This window comes from Pyxicephalus adspersus, chromosome 3, assembly GCF_032062135.1.
Source record: "Pyxicephalus adspersus chromosome 3, UCB_Pads_2.0, whole genome shotgun sequence".
Classification (NCBI taxonomy): Eukaryota; Metazoa; Chordata; class Amphibia; order Anura; family Pyxicephalidae; genus Pyxicephalus; species Pyxicephalus adspersus.
In genome coordinates, this window is record NC_092860.1 from 107,171,864 (window position 1) to 107,194,560 (window position 22,697).

A 22,697-nucleotide genomic window follows, 5' to 3' on the forward strand; every position below is an offset into this window, starting at 1 on the left:
CCCCCCCATCCCTATCCCCTGCACCTCCCTCTCTGGCTGCCACTGACAAGCTGTTTGTGTTTGTGCTGAGAGCAGCCTTTCACTCTGCTGCAACTGCTGGATGAGGACACTGGGCTGATTGATCTGCACCAGGGACACCACATTTTGGGGAGATGCACATGATAGGATGAAGCTATGGAGTACCAGTGAGTAACTTTCCTAGCTGCTCATTTATTCTTATGCTGCAGTCTGACTTGGTTTTCCATTCATAGATTTCAAGCAAACAGCTGCTACTGAATGGTGCACTATTAATAATACCATTAAACCTTCTGCATTTCAATTCATTTACATTGCAGACTGCAGCCATGTGAACTAAAAATGATAATTCACAGCTGTCAGGGATAATGTCACATGGTTCTACCAAACCACAATATATTGCCTTGATGCTGCATAATATTTACAGTTTATTGATTATTTGCCAGGAATGCTGCAATAAAAAATAATTAGATTTAAATATATAGCCTGCAGAGGAGAAATGGGTAGGAGACCTGCTAAAGAGACTAACCACTAGATGTAGTTCAGGCAACAATTGTGGTGTTTTGTTTCACAGTGTACACTATGCAATTATCCCAATTACCAAACCGGATCACAGTACATGCACAGGATTTCACTAGCACATAATTATGCATCATTTATTGCCCACACTACTTTATACCACTATGTATGGTTAATTTTGTATTGTGAACCAAATGTTAAATTTTTGATTAGTTTGGTTACTGTTTTCTACTGCTAATGAACGCTGTAGTAAGGCAAAATTGGTACCTAGGCAAGGTAGCGGCCTTGCCCCCCTTTCCTTCATTAATGCTTTTGCAAAAGGGTTAGAAGAAGCTTTCCTGCTTGCATTGTCTATACTGCTATGGTCCCATAAGGCCCCAAATGTGATCATACCCATCCTCTCCTATGAAGTAACAGGGACATACACAGCTGTAACCAATTGTACTATTCCTTTGATTTACAGTAGGAGTATGAGGACTGGCTGGCCCCCCTGGACATCCCTTCTGCCTTGCCATGATCTAGCTCTGACTTCAGGCTATTAGCAATCACATTCATTCTCTAGCTATCTATAATAATAAAACACTTTTTGGCAAAGAGTTTCATTATCTATAAAGACATCTGATCCTATCTTTAATGATATCCTTGTTACGTAAATGTCAGCATCTGTTTTTCCTGGGATTGCTTCAAAGGTCATCTGCTAATTGTTCCTTTCTCCGTCCTTGCATCTTTTATCTAGCTGGTAAAAAACACATCATTCTGGAAGGAATCCTAGCTAGAATTATTTCTTCATTGTATTGTGCTATTTTATAATCTGAGGGCCTGTAAGAGATATTTCTGTCTCATGTAGAGGATTTACATAACAAGGAAAGGAAGTGCCATAAAATGTCCAACATACTGAATCAATGGGGTCACTGGGTCCAGGACGTTGTGGGAAAATATTTCTTATGTAAATAGCTGACTGTTTTTTACTTAATACATTTATAACATATTTTAAAATGTTAAATTACTGATAGTGAAATCAAATTCGCATATATTTACCACATCAGAACCAACAAGACCCTTAGACTTGTATGGAGGAAATATGGGGCGTCTTACTCGGAAATTGTTGTTCTATTGGATTCATTTTAAATGCATGTTAAAGCCCTATTAAGTGCTGTTAATATATGGCAATAATATGCTTTAATATATTATTATTATACTTAGTTTTAGATACTTTGAGTTGCTAAGTGCCATATTAAGGTTTAAAATACCCCGTCCAAGCAGCATGTTGGAAAGCGGACCGCTCTCTCCCCCGATACACCAGCTAGGTCTCCAGAGGTCCAGTAATGCTCCCTGCACATTGCTTTAATCAACAGTAATGTTCAGGTGGTGAGGGCATTGTTGGTTAGAGGAAGGAGGGAGTCAGTCTGCTGGAGCCACTGCTTTTGTATGGGGGCAGAAATCTGACTCTTTATGTCCCCAGCACAGGGTATTTTACCTTAGCAACTTGCCAAAACTTAAAATAGCCCTATGTTTATTACTGTATATGCACTTTGATTGTACTACAACAAATAAACACAGAAGGTTCGTTTGGACTAATAACCAGGCTAACACAGACCCAATTCTTTGCCTTCCTGTGGGGCACTTTTTTTGCTTTTTGTGTTCCTTTTGTGATTGACTTTATCACTGCTTGTGTGGCTTTCTTTCCCCCAGGTGCTACAGTTTCCTGATTCAATTAAAATTTTCATCCAAACATTTGCTCATACAATGTGTGACAATGTTAGGGGCAATTTATTGAATATAGGTCAGGAAATAAATTTATTCGGTATCTGTATTCTGTAAAGTTCTATGGAATAGTTTACACATGCTTGTTTGTGCTTTAGTGGTAAATTAGTTTTAATTCCAAACTGTGGCTAGTCAAATGGGCATTTCATTATTTATATACTGTACTCTTAACATGCAGCAAAAAAACAAGTTAGGTGCTTACTGACCATTGTAGTCGCAACCACTGTGAAGCAATTCATCTTGCAATAAAAGCAGTGAAGTCGTCAAAGTTTTCTCTGCACTCAACTCTCTCCTCTTTTGCTGATGGAAAGGTTTCATCTCACTTCTAGTGGGGAAGCTAAGCTTTTATTAAGGAGAAATAGAAGTTACTATTGTAAACTTGGAGAATACGTTTTTAATCCACAGTGACTATTAAGGACAATGAGGGCCATACCCTGGGCACATTTCTACTCTAAACAAAAATATGGGGATGCCATTGCTAACCTCACTGATTAAAAAAAATGGAGCTGCTGAGCTGGAACTTCTAATCTGCACACCTGATTCAAGTTTTCATTCATTGTCAGCAAATACAAGGTATTTTTCCAGTATCTGTATGAATGCATTGGGAAATCAATCACAAATAATGTCTGCAGCAGCTTAAAGGGTATAAATTGCAAAAATCCCCTATACAGGCTTAGGAAAATGTAAAACAGGGCATGCCTATATTTCAAGAGCTTGCATACATTACTCTCTGTGTGAACTTGTGCACACTGAGGGATACAATGAGAAATCGGCCCTTTTACTATTATTTCTACAAACAAAGACCCTGTTTTTTTTTATCCAAAGACTTCCATTCGGATGGAAGGAGTTCAGCATAACTCCAGGGAATTTCTCAAGAGGAGCTCCATTCATCTGACTGGGGAGTTTATTTAGCGTTATTAGCCAAAAAAGTCAATTAATCCACTGTCCACCTCCAACCTGTTCCCTTATAACAATAGAATTGTGATCTGTGAAACACAGTAACTTTTCATCTTCTGGTTATTTTGAACTCCCAGCTGGTACACTATAAGCTGTATAGGGATGTCTATACTGTATTTCTAAAGGTTGTTTTACATCTAATTAGATATATTTTAGTGTATGTGGAAACAAAAGACTATTGTAGCATGTCCAGTTTAGGCCTTGTTTACCTACATACTGTCATGTGTTAAAGAAAGTAAACTTTCTTTAAATTGTAAGTATTTGTGTATCAGGACATGATCGTGAAAGATCCTTTTCAATGACAATTATTGCACGTGTGTACCCAGCCAAAGTGAAAATGTGTGAAAAATTAGGTACACCCTACTACTTCCATAGTAATTAAGGGGATGAGTACCTGCCAGGTACCCTAATGCACAATCAAGTGCATTAGGGTACCAGCTGCTAACCTTGATTGATTGTGCTGCTTGATTGTGCTGGGGGTCTGGTCTGCTTAATTGTGCTGGGGGTGAGTACCAGCTGCTAACCTAATGCACTTGATTATTGTTGATCAGCCATGATTGATGTCCACGTGTAACCATCGCTATAAAAGTAGATGTTTTGGCAATATGCTGTTCTGGCATTCAGGTGTGTGTTAACACAATGCCAGTGGAAAATGAAATTTCCTCATTAAAAAAAACATGGCAGCATGGCAAAATTCCATATAAACAAACCTGAAGACTACTGGAACAATATCTGGACAGATGAGACAAAAGTAGAGATGTCTGGCTATAATGCATAATTCCATAGTGATTGAATAGCAAACACAGCATATCAGTACAAACACCAATAGCCAAGCACAGTGGTGGAGAGGTGATGACTTGCAGGGTTCTCCCCAGGCACTTTTAGCTGGGCGCACCACCCGGCACTTTTTAGCACCCACCCGGCTGTTTTTGGGTGGTTACCAAAGAGTTTGGTCACAATACAGGGGCTGCCACCCACCTAAAATTTCTTCCCACCCGGCTTAAAAAAATTTCTGGTTTGAGCACTGATTTGCACTTGTTTTGCAGCCACAAGACTTTGGCACCTTGCATTAATTGAGTTGGCTTCAAATTTCTCTGTATATTAAAGTATTCTAAAGTCAAATGTAGGGCCACCTGTGCAACAAGCAAAGTTCGTAAAAAACGACTTCATTCAACAGAACAATGATCCTTAGGAGACCAGCAAATAAACAACAGAAGAAAAGAATCATCACATGTCACACTTATCATTATGGTAGCAAGTCAGCATTACCTAATCACAGTATTATTTGGATTTCAAAACTGCTTAGGCAGCCTAGATCATATGCTCTGTAGCTGCCATTTATAACTGCACTATGTTGTTTTCAATCAGCAGGAATAAGGGATTTAAAAAGGTGTCCCTTGGGTTAATAAAAACGTTATATCCGCTTTACTATACTAATTCTTCATCAAAGTGCCATGATATGTTCTAAAGTTAAATCATTACATATTCAAGACTTATTTTGTACCCTGTAACACAGACCTTGTCTTGTTGATGTTAAAAAAGAAATCAGAGCATCACCAAGAAGTACAACCTGCATATGATAAGCCAATAAGGCTACAAGCCAAGTCAAGCTACAAGGTTTTTTATTAAATAAAGTTGTAACTGCACCTGGCACATTGTGAAATATTTAAAGGGAAGGATCATTTGTCCCCTTTTACATCTCACATTTTAAAATCAGTACTATGCTTATTGTTTTGAATACATAGCTACATGAATAGATATTGCTGGTGCTATATATGAGTTTATTTTGGAATTTTAGGCTAAATATCACTTTATTGTTATGACTTAGAGGGACTGCATGCAAAGAGAGTTTCATCCTCTAGCAATTTATAGTTCATGAGTTTTAAAACTGTTGTAGCTTCAAACGTGAAAAGGCTTATTAAGGATTTGAAAATGTTGCCAGCAGTCTAGATTTGAATAGATATGGAAGAAAGCTATAAACAAGTACCGTAACCACTGTTTAATGGTTTAGAACATAAGTGTGAATGCGACATCTCAAAAACTAGAACTGCAATTTGGAGTTTTTTTTTGGAGTTCTGCACCTCATCAGTGAAATATATCATTTATATAGAAAAACATTGACCTATTATTAGAGTGTGTTTTATGTGGAAGTGAACACACCTCTCTGTTTTCATTGATAACTATATACAGTATGCTGATTATGCACTTTAACATGTGGCTGTTTTTACAGTAATCTACATTACATACCTGATAAAGCATGCGGTATAACTTGTTTAAAACCCAAAGGAACTATTTTGAATGTGGAACAGCTAGACTTGGAGTAAATGTATTTAAATCAGCTTTGCTTTTTCCCGGAAAGAACAGTAATGCCCTTCAGCCTGGATAGTGACGGGGTCTCCAGATCTTTTCTGTTCTGTGGCTAAGGACACTCTGGAGGTTTTGGGTTGCCAGTTTCTCTGAGCATTGGCTGCATGTTACCAAGATTTGAATCATGTAACAAGAAGCTGCATATCTGTCCAAAGTTGGTGTGAAATGCTTCAGTCATGGTTCTAATGCTTAGGGTGAACTAACTCACCTGGTAGTAAAATTTTTAATTTTGTTCAGCCAGCATCTAGAAATCCATGTAAGATAGCAGGTTAGTGACCTTACTGTCCCCTGTTCATTCTGTATCCAATCATCCATGTCAGACAGATTGTTCTTTGTAACAGCTTGGTCAAGGACCACCCTTGGTTAGATAATAAAGGAGCATGACTACCCTGGTAAGGTCAACTGATCAGTTATTAAGGTCAAACCTTTAGGTGATATATGGTATGAAGATGGTGGAATGCTACACTTCATGACTAATGAGCTGTCCTTTTTAATTAGTGCTGTGGATCTAAATAATAATTTAATGTACAAACAATTGTTACCCAGGCATTCCTTATAATCAGCATTCATCACTGGTTAGACTTGCTCTCACACGAGCTGACATCTATGCCTCCTGTACTGTGCTGCTTGCTTTACAATAGTCCACACATGTTTTAACTTTAAATATTCCATTGTACCAGGACCTGAAAGAAATAGGTTAGATACATTATAGGGAAAAAAACATATGACTTCATCCTGCACTAACAAGCCAAAGAAAACCACATCTTTGAGATTTCTGTTTTTCTCCAGGAAACTGAAGCAGAAGAAGTTAAAAACTTAAGAGGGAGGCTGGGAGGGAACGTGTCGTCTATTTTTAATATGTGAGTGGTATGTAATAGCTCAGCCTACCATGTCACCAGAGAGTGCAGAGAATATGTTGTATCACAGATGACAAATCTAGACAGGGATAAACAGAGGCAGGACCAGTGTGGATCCAGTCATCAGACCTTGTGTATGTACGTTCATGTAAACAAGAGTCAAGTGTCAGGGGATAGCTCGAGACACCCCTCTGTTCTGCTCCATGGTAAGAAACAGTATTTCTATTCATGTAGGGGCAGGGTTTGGGAATAATGACGCATGGGTCTAAAGGAATTATTTGATGGCATTTTTAGTTGGTACACCCAGGAATGCCTTTTCATTTGTTTACATCCTTCTGAGACAAGTTTTAACACATGGTGGTGTAGTTTTGTTTGTTATGACCCTTAGTTGATTAGGGCATGTTTATGTTTTTTATTATTATCTGTGTGGGTCGGGCAGGCAGCTTTGAGTTCATAGCAGAGATAAAAGCACAGCAAAGTTTCCTGAGGCAGCTGTGGGGAACTGCAGGATATTCTGCTGGAGTAAGGATATGACGGGCATGGAAATCAAATTCAGGAAGTGAAAGGAGTAATGTACTGCTGTTCTCTCTGCAACTTTACTACATATTTGTTGTTCAAAGCTGTCCTCACCTGTGTTTAGATGTGCCAGCACTTGGAGCTAAAGCCAAACTTGTAATTCTGTTGGGGGATTTTTTGGCTTTAATCTATATTTTTATCCTCATAGATAGATTCCGTGTCTATTTCTGTTGTTTGTCTGACACCCTTCATCCAGAAGTGTGGGGAGATTAAAGTAAAATACTGGAACTATAGGAAAGATGAGGGGTGCTGGATCTCTTTGAGTATTACATTTCCTTACCAAACTCTAAACCAAAAATGTATTTACCTTATTTCATTCTGTTCCACGTCTCTCCTTTACTCATACAGGGCTTCTTTTGGGTAATTCCTTATTTGCAGCATCTTTACTTCTGGGCCACTGTGTATGATACTTACACATCCAGCGGCTGTGCTCCTGCTCCTGCCTCCCTGTCCTCCTAGCAGTTCATAAACATCCAGACCCAGGCTTCTTAATATGAATGGACAGGAAAAGAAGGAGATGAGGATGGAGGCTGCAGCTGCTTGCTATAATAATTTCCCTTAATAGCAGTCCAGAAGTACATTTGCTTCTGTACGGTTTCCATCAGCTTTCACCCCGAAGTAGACCTGCCAAATGAAGTGACCTTCCTTTTAATACAAGTCAAATGAAACAAGAAAAGAGGCAAGGGCTGCTAAATGAAGACAAACATAGTGATAAAAAGAAAAAACTGAAGTAGAAACATGGATCTGGGTATTGTTGAACTTCTAGGAATGCTAATTGTCGGACTATTATACTAGCAACAATAATTTTTTATTCATTGACTGGGGATGACTATCTAGATCAAAAAAATCCTTACCTGACAACTTCTGGGCAGTGACTCAGGCCCTTTTTACATTTGTATGCTTTAATGCAATTGATTGATGCACGCATGTTAACATTTTTTATCAAGCGTGTTATTTACTTATGTTGTTAAACCAGTGTATTCATATGAATGGGTTGACAGCACAATACAGTGTTAAAAAATAACACACCACAACACAGGACAAAACAAATGTAAATGTTAGTGGTTTGACTGAAAGGTATGTGGTAGTTAAAATAAGTTGTGGCAACACAGGTTGGAAACCTATACAAAACCACTGGTTGGTAAATAGTGCAAAATCATAGTGTAAACTTTTGTTCTTGTCAAATTTGTATTTTGTTTGTTTGTGTTCAAAGATGTTTAGTTATGGACCCCACCGGAGAATGCTGTAGGTTTAACGACATATGACTTTTGGAGCTCTTCTTGATGGGGGGGAAGGTTTATGAAAGTGGCAATGTTCATCCAAACAAGCTGTGGGAGAGCCTTCTTGCATTCCTATTGGCTTAACTCCATCCCCTTCCAGCATGGCTCAAGCTAGGACTGGAGAAAATAGCCTGTTGGAAAAGCTAAGGCCTATCTGCATGTTCAGCAGCCACAAAATGGCCCAGGACCAATAACTTGCAATACAGTGTGTATATTATTAAGCAAGCTTCATTTAGTTGTTTTTGAAACTGGGAATTTGAGACAGGTTTTGGGGTCAGTGTCTGGGTGTTGGAGTCTGCCTTTGGGAGTTGGAGTCTGCCTTTGGGAGTTGGATCCTGCCTTTGGGAGTGGGATCCTGCCTTTGGGAGTTGGAGCCTGCCTTTGGGAGTTGGAGCCTGCCTTTGGGAGTTGGAGCCTGCCTTTGGGAGTTGGAGCCTGCCTTTGGGAGTTGTTGTAGGCTGCCTTTGGGAGTTGGATCTTGCCTTTGGGAGTTGTGGGCTGCCTTTGGGAGTTGAAATCTTTCTCTGGAAATTGGATCCTGCCCTTGGAAGTTGGAGCCGGTCTTCAGGAATGTGAGCTTGTCTCCCGCGTGTTGGACTCTGTATGTTGAAGCCATTGGTAGATAGAAAACAAGGCTTCTTCCCTGTTTGGGAATATTGACAGTACTCATTGTTTAAAATAATTTAGATATTAAGATTACATCAGGGCTTGTCCTACACTATTTGCTGATAAGTATGTTCAACACCCACTCTTGCCTTTTGTTGAATGTCTTTATATGACTAAATGAAACATGTTTATGGTGATATATAAATACGTCAATGCACTGTAACATGGACATAATTGTGTTTATGAGTATGCAGTTAACCTCTGTCACAAGCTATTGTATAAACCGGTACATGTACTTGTCTCTTTTATTAGCAATTACTTCATTGTGTAAGCAGCACATTTCTATGTTTCATCTGATCTTTCAGTCCGTACACGTAATTCCCTTTTTCCCCTGTAATAAAACACAGGCTGTTCCTGTCTCTGCATTGGATAGTGATTTTCATTGTGATTATATATGTCAGAGTCACAACAAAGTCCAATACTTTTTATACATTTTACATTTAAATTAGTGACCTTGAAGCTGATTGGTTCTTATTTACTTAATCCCATTTTCATTCTTTGCAGCTAAAGCTGAAGTTTAATTTTGCTTGTATTTTACCTTCTCTGGTTTCTCATTTTGCCCAGCATTAAAATGCTAATTTTCTTTTAAATTATGTACTTTACTTTGGATTTATTGACATCATTACTACACCTTTCCAATGTGGGCAGATCAAATATGGTGAAGGGGTTGACAGGAAGCTGTACATAACTTTCTTTTAACAGGCAGCGGGATTAAAGCCCACATGTTATGTTGAGTCTCCATGATTTTCCTTCCATGCTTTTCCTCCATGAGTGTTCACCTTTTCTTCCTCCACCCCTACCCTAACCCACTCTCCTCTACCATACTTACCAATATTCAGAGGGTTGTGGTCTGCTAGTTGTTTTTACATCTCACAGCTGCTATTCTTCTAGCTGTCTGTCTGTTCATTAGGGGCCCTACAGACTTCTATGGTGCATGTCTATGTTTGACTCGCAATGCTGCACACAGCTTCATTGAACTCTATGAAGTCTTTGCTATTGAATAATTCCTTGGATTTGTGTTCATGAAACAACAGGTTTGCATAGAGGTGCTGGTAATATAGGAAGATTTTTGCCAAGATCTACATTCCATAGAATTTGGAAAGTTCAAACTTCACATTTTGTTCACAACAGTATTTCAATAGCATTATTTTTGACATTTCACACTTTTAAATTGGTAGAAAAAAAACAATACGTTAAGCAATTGAAGGAGCGCACAAAACAGGCTGACAACACTGCTACTAATTGGGAAGTGGTGGCTTAGCATTGTCGGCCTGCATCAAGAAATTTTGGTATCTTCAGCTATGAAACTTTTGCTACAAATTAAAAAATTTCTGAAGAAAATTATGCAATGAATAATAATCAACCGAAAAAAAGAATAGATAAAATAGTGGGTTTACATATATTTTATTCTTAGTGTTCAGACAAATTGTCAGGAAGTTCCCTGTATAAATGTCTAGTTAGATGTTATTATTTGTTAAACATTTTGTAAGAAATGTGGACATTTAAATAAATAGGTTATACAGTTCTGTAATTTTTGTTTTTAAACCAAAAACATTTTAAATTGCTTTGGGCGATTTTTCAGTAATTGAAGTAAATAATTTACCATTTGCTGAGCGTGACTTTTAGAAATTTCTTCAAGGCTTGGAATCTTTCCTGGATGTTCAGTTTCTGTTGCTTGCCAATTTAATGTAGTCGTGACCTATTTAAATGAGAGCTTTCACATTTCTAAGTGCACAGAGTTTTAATTGCACACAAATGATTCTCCAAAAATGTACTTAGTGAACATTGTTTGACGAGGGGAAAATGCAAGATAATGCCAATAAAACTGAAATAATTATTTTCATTATATCATTTTCATTATAATCATAATCATTTGTTTTATATATAGATATATATATGAATCAGATCTAGATATCATGGATCCCAGGGAGTTTGAGCTTTGCTGTTTGGAGTCCACTACTTCCTCAAAGAAGGCAAAGGTCCCACTATGCAGCTGATGACAGAATACAGGCTTTTCTACTCCCCCTGTGGCTGCATAAGGATGAGGATTTAAACTGAAGATTCAGTTTGGCTATAAATGATATTCACAAACAAACATGTTTAACTGGCTTTTAAAGCTAGCTCATTCTTGCATATGTACATCAAGCTAGAAATGTGCACAGGGACAGATATACCATCCATTCTCTCGTTTATTTTAGATCTATCCCCATCCCTGGGGAAGGGTTGGGATTAACTAAAATAAACAGGGACAGATGGAAATAGGTTGGGATTCTGTCCCCATACACACCTCTACGTCAAACACTAAGTAATAGTGATATGTGTTTGTGTAAAGCTTAGGTAGTTTTTTTTTTATAGCTTCTGGCAGAATTATTAGACATGTTTGTAGAACAATGCATGAAGGAGAATGTTACACTGAGGTTGATTTACAAATGAAATATAGATTATTCACAGCAACAGTCTATACAGTCCATAAAGACAGCAAAGGGAATTATCACCTTGAAAGATTTTTTGCTGAGGTTAATAAGTGTGGTGTTAAACTTTGCTGACTTCAACCAGCCAATCATTTGCAGACAAAATCATGTTCATTTTCTTGCACATGATTCGGGTATTCTTTGCAAAATGTCTTTTCACCACATTCACTACTCTAGGTTTAATATCCTTTGCAAGTTGAAAGTTTACTTTGTCAGGTAAACAGCCCAAACTTCTTTAGACAGTCAACCTTTTGTGTCTCTGTCCTTTAACATCTTGTTTGTGCCATTTTAAAGACTTGTTGCTCCAAAACAAAAAAATCTCAGCTGAGCCACTTCTTGACACAAAGTACATTATACATAGGAAATTCTTGTAATAAAAAATGTAGTCAGTACGTGAGGTGTGTATAACCCTTTTCAGTGAGCCATTCAGTAAGTCGTATGTCTATGTGACCGTGACAGCGCAGCTGCATGGATATACATTGTACTGTGTGGTTAGGCAGTCCATTTATTTAAATTCACTGTCTACCGCATCCAGGCGCACAAAATTGCCTCCACTTTTTGGTTTACATTGTATAGCAATGCATGGTGTAAAATACTACATTACTGCAGGTTGGCTGGGAAAGTGAGTTGGCGTACCATTCAAAATGATTGGCCACATCTGCCGCACCACACAGATGTGAATATTTGCATGATATTCTGACTCTTTGTACTATGATATACTTATCCCATAAGATATTCTTTCTCTCTTACTTATGTTCATCGTAACAGTTGGCGTCTGACACTTGAGTACAATTTACCATTGTGCCTTTCAACAGCAAAACAAAGTAGATGGGTATTTTCACAGACACTGAGAAAACAATTGATTCCTTTGCTTCTGGGTATATCTGTCAATTTATCTCATTCAGAAATCTTTTGTTGAACTGTTATGAAAGCAACCATCTTGCTACATTGTTAATGTTTGAAAATGTCAAGGGCATCAATAAATTTTAAAGGACGATTTTACTAAAAGTTGCACAATGTGGATATACAATTTGAATATACAAGATATGGTCTAGGGCAGAAGTAGGCAACTCTTTTTTCTAATACACATGGCATTAAAAAGTGAGGAAGATCAACAAATAAGGAAGCTTCAAACAAAATTTAGAAAACTATACCAATACAAATGTCTCTATAAAATTATAATTGTATATTATGTTTTCTTTCAGCCAGGCTTGCTGGTGTGAGTTCTGGCCTGACTTGGCTACATTCTGGGTTGGCTGGTCTAAGGTACGGGATGTCTGGTTTGAATTCTAGGCTGGCCATTTTATGTTATGGTCTTACTGACTAGGCTGAGTATTTGGTTGGCTAGTTGTGTTTTAACTGAGCTTTGGCTTGGCTGACTGGATTTAGCTAAGGTAGCTAAGTTCGGCCTGTAAGAGTAATATACATTTTGGTAAGTTGCCCACACAGTCATACACAATTTTAAACAAAGATATGGAGTTGTGTAACTCTTAGATCCTCCATATCTCTTCCAGCACTGCACTATTTACACATTTGTTCCACCACTGTACCCCTCTTGCACTTATGATTCACCGCTGTACCCCTCCTGCACACATTTCCGCTGCTGTTACCCTTCTGCACACATGTTGCACTGCTGTACCTCACCAAACATCTGTTCCATCCACTGTACCCCATGCACATCTATTCCATAACTGTATCCAGCTGACCATACCACTGTCATTTCTGGGCCTTTGACAGACTAGAACCCACTCACTGCCACAGTTCTCTTGGAGCGCTAACCCTTAACATCTTCCTCATCTTCCAAGTCTTTTTGGTAGGTGCAGCAGAATGGTATATCAACCACGGTTCCTTCTCCCATCTCAAGAGCTTTGGAACCTCACTGCCCGTCATTCCTATTACTGATTCAAATTCTATGTAGCACTGGCTACTGAAACACATCCGACAGTATGGAAGAGTTTGAGATTTACCGGAAATGGGGCCTCAGTCTACCAGTAGATTGCAAACTATCTGCTGCCTACCCTCATTCTAGTGTATTTACCTTTTATATATGTCTTAAAACTGGCAATGTTTTTTTATTCTTTATTTTTGTATCAAAAAAGTGTTGTAATTGTCATATGTACGAATCCAGCATCTATTTCCCTAAATATAATATATGGTACTGTGTTGCTGTTGATTTCCCTATTTTAAAAGGATGCTTGCCTGATGATTTTCTAGTAAATTCTTTACAATACAAGTTACTTAACCAAAACAAGTTTTGACTAACCCCACTTTCCTAAAGAGAATCTGTCATTTAAGAAAAGCTAAAGGGATGTCTGCACATACCTTCATTGACCTTGAACACCCTAATAATGTGCCTGAATTCCCTGTTTTGACAGGCATTGAAATGGCACTTTCAGAAGGTTGTCTTCCCTTTTGTGCCCCAGTAGGGCATTCTAATAAAAATGTCTTTGTATGTGTAAGGGAAGTGGGCAGTGGACGCTCAATAATTTGTTGGAAAAGCTTGGCTTGTCAGAATGGCCCAGCACCCACCTGAGTAGAGAATGGTTAAGCATTGGGGGGCTAAAGTTTATAGTGCAGGTAGATCCAGCAGTGCCTTTGAAGTCATTGGGATTGGACTAGCATGAGGTATAGAGGCCAGTGTAATAAACAATACATTCACTCCTACTATTCTTTTAATACAAACTTTTTGGGTCTTCATGGACGAGGAGCATTAACAGATCACAAAATATTAAAAATGTAAGTTCAGTGTTCTCCCCAGCTACTTTTTTGCGTGGCGCACCACCCAACACTTTTCAGTAACCACTCGGCAGTGGCTGGCACCCACCTAAACTTTCTTCCCACCCGCCTTAAAAAAAATTCTAGGTTTAACACTGAAGTTCTTGAAAAAAAAAAAAAACACATTTAATAATTTATTTAAAAAATACAGAGAATATTGGCTCCTTGAGTACTCATACCAATTGATTCTGATTGATCTCCTACTGAGCCAGAGTAGGGGGTTACATCACCTCAAGAAGACTCTGTATTCTAAATGTCTTCCTTTATTTATTGAGGCGTATCATCCTTTGAAATGATGTTTCAATCTCATTAAAATAACAGACAATAAGTGGTTGATTGATGAATTAGTAATGAGTCTTTTTGTATGATTTAGGATTTTACTATATCCATTTATATGTGTGTAAATGTCCCCCTGATAATAGTTTTCTATGTGTTGGAAGCATTCATTCAGTTAATGATAAAAATGTGCATTTTTTGCCTTTACATTATATATGTTAGTTAATATTGAGGTCTCTGCTCACAACAGTTACTGTAAATTATCACAGAATACAATCAGTTCTGCAATATCTAAAGACCTGATAGAATGTATTGTATTTTATAGCATTCATTTGTATAAGCCAATGTGTTCCTCATGGTCATCATGGGGAGGAAGTAGTTTGTAGTAACTATTATTATTCTATAACCTTACATTGCACAGTCCAAGTTTGGTGGACACTGTTTAAAAGGGAGAGTTCCAGGATACAAAAATAGAAGCCATCACTAAATGATTTTTCATTTTTCAAGCTTTAGGACTTTCATCCATATATTCTTTCACAAGTCAACAGTGAGATTCTGGAATACCTAGGCTTCATATTTTTTTTAGGTTCAACTAAGGTTGAAAAGGAAAAATCAGCATCCCAAAGAACAGTTTACAGGCTCAACAATGACAGATATGACAATTATGTTCTGACAGGTACTCTTAAAAATACCCCATAATAATTATTTTTAAGTTACAGTCACTAAGTCACCATGCTTCCAGGTATAATAATGCATTGTGTAGTTAAAATGAAATTTCACCAGTTTGGCTAATTAGCAATGGTTTGGAGAAGAAGATGGGTAGGTGAGTTTGAAGAGGTGGATCTTGAGAGTTTGATTAAGCATGGTAAAGGTAGGGCAAGGTATGGACAGAGATACGGAATTCTAGAGAGAATAGAGGCAGCCCTAGAGTCTTAAAAGTCAAGTATGGGAGAGTTATGATTGAGGAAGTCATTAGTGGGTCATTAAAGTAGCAAAGCACAATAGTCTAATTTTTTTTCCAAAGTAAAACAGTACAAAAAAGGAAAAAAAAAAAGTCACTGTATAGATATAAAGAAAGAAACAGAAGAGGGGAAAGATATAAAAGTCTATTTGAAACATTCAGGATAGATTGTAGAAGTGAGAATCTATTCAGTCTAATACCAGATAGGAGAAAGGTACAGAAGTAGAGATGAAAGAGAAAAAATACAATATACAAGGAGTTTGGTGGTCTTTTAGGACGGGAATGGGTGTATTTTTGAGATGTTGCACTGGTGGCAGTAGAAAGACCTAGAGACGTCTACAGGACCAGGGAAAGATATTTGAAGAACTACAGGGAAGAGAGTGGGAGAGACAGTCACCATTTTTAGACTTTTAGAAGCATTCCTATGTTGCTAATTATTGGGGAATAGTTATATGCTTCAAAGTCTATAAAAAGCCTGTATTTTTACCCAAAATCTATTTCCCCTTGGAAGGCCTTGTAGATGGAGCAGTGTGCTATTAATCTAAAGGTCTGTAGGAGGAACGAAGTATGGCTGATGGGGCCCAAATGTGCCAGCAACTGAGCAGCTACAGCAGCAGCAAGGGTGAAAGAAGAGTATTGTTACCCTAGTTTATTAATACTCCTTCCTTCTTTTCTTAACAAAAATGCATCTTGAATGTATTAGTCCATCCATGGGAAGAGTCCTATTTGACCCACCAGATGTAACATTGTTGGTTCCCACATTACCTATACAAGATGTTATAAAGACTGTGTTATTTGTACCCAGTTATTTTCTGACTACGTAATGTACTGTTTGTATTAAATTCTATTGTTTTTATCTGAAAAACATAAAAATATTTTAAAAGCTGGCTGCATCCTGAATGGAGAGATTTCCGCCACATCCTGCCCGGGTGACTAATGTCATTATGCAAGGATGTAGGGAGAAATCTCCCAAACGGAGAGAGACTGGAATAAAAGCTTGAAAAGCTTCCCTCCCCCTAGAACAATGGATTGCATTTCTTTTTACTAAAACCTGTTGCTCTTTTATTGTTATAAATGCACAACAAACACAATTGATATGCCTTTTTTTAAAATCTGTTGGTCTGGGGACGGGGTTATAAAAACGCACTAAATCTAGCCTTTTAAAAGCTCAGTTTCATTTGAAGTTTATATTCTCTTAATAGTTTGAGAGGTTAACCCATTTTTGACAATTGCCTTAGTTTAATTGCATTGAAATTAGCAAACAGCAAAAGTGACATCTGTCAAGAAGAGATCCTCCGATTAAATCTCATGTGAAGCCGAGCATTGACAATGATCGGTTTGCTTTCAGGAGCAGCTGAACCAGTGAAATCCAATTTTTAGGAATATCTACTTTTACCTGTGACCATTCACATGCATTGATGAAGCATTAAATATTTTGCCTACATTTTTAACATTTTTGTGTATAACGTGAGGACTAAAATTCTGCTTTGCAGCCTTTATTTTTTGTGGTTATTGTCCCTTGACTCAGCTCATTCTGTTAATCTTGTAATCACTCCTGAACCCACCCACCCTCCTCCTCTCCTTTCACTAGCCCACTCTTTCCTCAAACAGCTGATTGATGCTGTAAGGGTGGGAAAAAAACAGCGAATCTCTTCCCTGCTCACTGCTGCATCCCAATCCCACAATGCTTTGCATCGCTTGCTGCAGTCTTTCACTACCAGCTTACGGAGGAAAAAAAATACATTGAATAAATACTGATGTTTCTGAATCTCACCAGGGAATCTACAAAATAATCGATGACCCAGAATGTGTTTGCTCATCACCTAAAGATGGAATATCGCTGCCTTTCCTGATTTTTTTCCTCTTGTACATCATCAGGGATACATCTATATGTACCAGGGATGCAACCCTCCTGATTGATGCATGTTCATGAGAAATGGCTTGGATGCTCTGACGTTTCTGGATGTAACTGGAATAGTTATGCTTTATCCATTGGGATGTTCTATAGCTCATATCTACAATAAAATCCTTGCTTTGGCTGGCTGCTGATTGTTCTGGGTGTTTCTCGTCGACAATGGGTATGTAATGATGTTGGGTGACTTAGCAATTTCACAGCACTCTGATTTGTGTTCCCTTTTCTGATCCGTCATCCTGGATGCAAATGGTTGCAGAGGAATCAATGTAATTTTTTGAATAATAATTGTGGACCTAGATTGTGTTTATTATTTGGGAAATCCAATGTGATATTTTTTAATCTACATGTTTTATTACGTACTAGAAATAATTATAAAAAAACATGCTTCCCTAGAGAGTGTCCCCCACCCTTTCCCTCATTTAATTGCCAGTCTAGAAGCTGGAAGCACGGGGACTTTTGGAAGGCTGCATGCTTACAATAGGTTGTTGGATGAATGGAGATAACAGCCCCCTGACCTTGGTAGCCTGACTCAGTGAAGTGCCTGGGTGGGAAGCAGCTGGCAAGGCAAGAATTACACGCTCTTGGCAGCTACCCCGCATTCTCTGGGATGCCGGCGGAATTTATTTGGGTTTATGCTTTCATTGCATAATGGCTTTTATTTGTACTGAATGTAGACGCAAATAATAACAGGCTGATGTGCTCCTGTAGATCAGGCCTAGAAGGTGATCTGTTAGAGTGGCTTTTTGTAGTCCATAAAGTGTATTCTACATCAACTATCCTACTGTATGACTGTTTTCTAGGTTGGGAGTGACTATACTGAAAACCATGCGCCATAGATCCATAGAATGACACTGAGCAGAGGCCTGGTTTGTACAGTATTGTGAGGTTTGGGATTGCCGGCCTCTGCTGAACAATGAGATGATGATGTAAAAGCATCAATCATGATAACAAGTGTCTTCCATCTCCTATCCTCTCTATCACACCAGGCCGGAGATGCATAATTAATGGCAGAACGTTAAGAACTGGACACTGAATATTTATTTCTACAGAACTGAATGCAAACTAACTGTTAATTTTCTATCTCCTTATTGTGAATATTGTTTCAGCATTGCAATTAATGACAGTCTTTTCAATAAGAACAAAGCAGGCACCACCCCCTGGGTTTGGGTTGATTTTAATGTGAATCACTTATTAGCAGTGTACAGAAAGGCATTTTGTGACCACTGCTTTCTTTGTCATTTCAAACCTTTTAGTAGTAGCAATTATTTGGTGCTGGTATAGATAATAGGATGCTTGACAAATATTGGCTGCACATGGCCATGTATCAATCATCTGCTCCCATAGGACACATTTATTGTGCTGCTCTCCATGATCACAGATCTGTGCTGCAGTTTTACACATCACAGGTGATAGAAATTGGTGTCTCAATGTTGGATTTTACAAACTGTAGGCCTGGGCTATGGTTGCATAAAATTTATACATTTTTTCATTTTGTTGCTGCCAATGACATGGTGAGGGTGTTTTTCTGCTTGTTTAAATTAGGCCTCCAGTACATAGAGCTGGACAATGACTGAATAGAATTGAGCAGTAATATGTAAAAATATTGTGTAAAAAAAGTGCATTACCTATGAGACGTCCACTTTTATGTCTTATTATAGTGACCTGATTTCTCGCTTGTTGTGTTTGAGCTGCTGATCACTTTTACATAAAGTCATTATTTTTACTACATCTCTAATGAGGGACACCTATACACAGTGTATTCAGAAGACCCTTCCAAAATTTAACAATATCACTAGGCAGATATCTGACCTTTTGTATTACATGTTTAAAGCTGACATATAAAATATTTATCATGCCTCCAATCCTTATTATTTGTTCAATTTGATTTCTCTCTGTTCCACTTATTTAGTAATGTTGAGTTGTTAATTGCAATGAGAGAGTAAAACTGGCTATACATAAGATTTTACTTGTACTGGGGCTGTCAGGATTGATGTGTAAAATATGAATTACCAGACAGTGATGGTGATTCCTTCACTTCAATGCTTTCTTAATTATGGGCAGTTTGTAGATATTCAGATTTAGAATTCTCCAATATGCATAGTTGTTCCAGGTCAGTCACCTACAGAGCTGAGAACCAGGCAACCAGTATTAGCAAAATAAATCAGAAAAGGCAGATTTGTATTTCTCTCTGCAGAATTCTCAGTACATATTTTTAAGCATGCTGTCAATGAATAGGACCACTAGAATGTGTTATTGGCAACTAAATGGTCATTCTACCCCATAGAGACTTTGTCTGTGAGTGTGCACTGGTGGATTAAGCCTTTCAGTGACTACTCTTGAAGGGATTACATGGTTGAGGTCTTCCAGCTTTATTACCAGCTCTATTTCATTTGGAATTCTTGAATCTTCCTTTGTATTGATTATATCATAAAATGTGCAATGTGATAGAAATGGAAGGTGCATCTGAAGGCTCTCCCCAAAATGCTTATCTGTTTGTGGTGCATGCAGCTGGTTGATTGTTATCTTATAAAGTACTGAAACCATTGGACCAGCGGCTAGGATTTTGAGGAAAGGTCAGCATTGGCAGTTTACTTCTTTTTCTACATGCAGATCCTTTGAAAGCATTACTATAAGGGTGAAGACAATGCCTTTATGGTTGAAGCTAACAAACGCCAATAGGTAATTAAACAGTTATTTAATTGTAAAACATCATTTGGGGGAGCTGACAATTTACTGTGCTTAAAGAACCATGACAATGTTAAGGGCCCCATAGTAAACCAATAGCAAATCTGCCTTTCTTATCTACATCTTGATTTAGAATACAAGCTATTTGCTATAGCAATTATTTGGAGGTTTATTACCTCCAGGTTTTTTTTAAAGCTGTACTATCACCTGTAGACATTCCCCTAAAGCCAGATTGTGTGTGTGAGCTTTAGTTCACCTCTCAGAACTCCAGTTCCTGGGTTGGAAATATACAAAAACTGTTGCATATACTTTGCTTAATGAAAGGCAGCTGAATTTGCATGTAATCTTGTAACTACCGCCACTTTGTCTGATAAATGTCCTCATTGTGTATAGCAGTGGAACTTTGAATACACTGTTGTAAGGCTCCAGGATTGGTGGTAGTAGTTTAGGACTGAAAACATTGGACACCTTATGTATTAGACTGATATATGAAATGTTTTCTTCCTAAAAGCAGGAATTCACTACCTTGATCTGTGCACCATATTTTCTTTTTTTTTTATTTAATATACTGGAAAGAACATGTCAGGCCAAAAACGTGGGAGCAGTTATTGCTCAGTGGTTTCGGAAGGTGCTTTTTCCAAGGCTGTTATCATTATTCATCCATCACTACCAGGTATGTTACAGAACTGAAAAAACAGCCACCCTAAATTGAAACACCAGTGCAGTTGTTAATTTTAAGTGTTATAGGATAACCAAGTCAGGGATACCTATTATTAATATTATTACCATATCCTTTGGAAAATAAATAAGCAAAACAGCTCCCATATTTTTTTTTTCCTGACATATTATCTTTTACATTGCCTATGCATTGCACCATTCATTTTTTATCTATCTGCCTATGCCCTTTGCAACTCTGAGTTACTGTGCTCATACAAAAATGGATTGATGCATCAAGGAGCATGGGTGGATTTCCATAAGCTTTGATTTTCTATCATCGTCATGAACTGTGGTGAGCTAGATAGAGATGCACCTCTAAATGACCCCGGCATGTGTAACAGATGGGCCTTAGCATTTCATAAAATTAGATTGCTTATCCCCCATCTAGTGAGTCTTTGGCAGAGGTTTATATTTTTTGTGGGTGGACACCAGCAAAAAGCAATTTGTGTAATATTTGCATCTATCGCTGTGTTCTGTAGGCCAATCTGTTTTTTTAGCTTTTACTCTTTCCTGCTGTTAGTATCTGGTAAAACCAAAACAACTAGTAGGCATGTTTTATATTTTAGGACAGAAAAAAATAACCTTTTATTCATGTATTACCTGTACTTGCACATGGCCGAAACAAATTTATTTAATACTTTCAGGAAGTGTGAGAATTTTTTTCCCAAGGTCTGGGATTGGTGCTATACTACTATAAAATGGAGCAGTGGATGGGTCAGCTTATCAGTTTGTTTAGAGCAACAATAAAGAGGACTTACATAGATAGATGATGTAAGCTGCCATTGCTGAAGTCATTGTAAAGAATGCCAATTACTTGGATGTGAAGCTGAAACTCCACATAGGAAAAACATGCAGATAACAGTGTGCAATTACTGAACATATGACCTGCATGCTCATTCTGGGTAAGTTAATTAGAAGGTAGTAATGAACACCAAACCGGTATGCTGTAAATTATAGAACCAGGCCAAAGTTATCTTTTACTGAGATATTATGTAAATCGGCTTCTTTAATCTCCAAGCATTGTTCAGACCTAAAAACGTTTTCCTACTCCTTGTGCTGCATTTCTGTTTTAATTTAACAAGTTCAGCAATGGCAACCTACATTATGTCTTAGTAGGACCACTTTAATGCTGGGCTACTAACGAATGACTGAACCCTCCATTAGTAAAGAAAAGCAAGATGCTTGTAATGGAAATAATCATTTTTGCTGTGGTTGTACTTATCACAATGATAGAGTGTACTGAAAAAAATAGTTAAACTAACAAAACCTGTACTGCAGGTATCAAAAGATGAATCCACCCAAATTTCCAGTTCCTGGACCGTGAGTAACAAATACTATGTCTTACAAAAGGTTCTAGATCAGCTTCCAGCCTTTCAGAGCAAGCTGGCCAGATCATTGTCATTTCCACAGTTTGCCCATTTTTTTTGGTGGAAAAACTAGTAGCCAAACTACTATTAGAATAAGGTGGCACACTTTCTTCTAAGCATCAGACACAATGTACTAAGACACTGAGCAATATGTTTCTTTGGCTTGTTTACCTCCAGCTTTTTATGACTATTATGTCTGATCCTGTTAATTTATTACTGAGGTTAGCTAATCGGTCTAAGAGGTGGGTGAGGGCAGCACAAGACAGTTAGCTTAGGGTGGTAAGAGTATGAATCTGGTCCTGCTCATCAGGGCCGCCAAAACTGTTGGGTGACCGGGCTTTGGCTGTGGATCGGGACCTTATGTATCTATCTACAATACATCTTCTGTTGCTTTGATTATTTCAGTACAGAGACTCTTTAGGCTATGCAGAATTTCCCAGAGTTGGCATTTGTCTGTACCAGCTTCAACTATTCCATCCATCAATTAGCCTTTTGGAGTGCAGAGCTGAAATCACTGCATTCATTGAGC

At 38.0% G+C, this 22,697-nt stretch overlaps 1 protein-coding gene and 1 long non-coding RNA gene across 7 annotated transcripts in view; one reads left to right on the plus strand and one right to left on the minus strand.

The window, feature by feature from the left end:
• LOC140326915 (uncharacterized) overlaps nucleotides 1–2,607 on the minus strand; it is an 8,958-nt gene extending 6,351 nt beyond the window's left edge. The window contains exon 1 of the long non-coding RNA XR_011919945.1: nucleotides 2,505–2,607. This is a non-coding gene — a long non-coding RNA (uncharacterized lncRNA). The remainder of the gene's footprint in view (nucleotides 1–2,504) is intronic.
• The window catches only part of TRIM2 (tripartite motif containing 2), a 64,946-nt gene that overhangs the window by 27,255 nt on the left and 14,994 nt on the right, over nucleotides 1–22,697 (plus strand). The window contains exon 1 of one of the 6 annotated variants that reach the window (XM_072405928.1): nucleotides 73–185. The exons of 3 other annotated variants lie outside the window; for them this stretch is intronic. The gene's annotated coding sequence lies outside the window, so the exon portion shown is untranslated. Of the gene's footprint in view, nucleotides 1–72; nucleotides 186–6,554; nucleotides 6,686–17,173; nucleotides 17,563–22,697 lie in introns of those variants that run through there. 2 more of the 6 variants (XM_072405929.1, XM_072405927.1) reach the window with 2 other exon arrangements.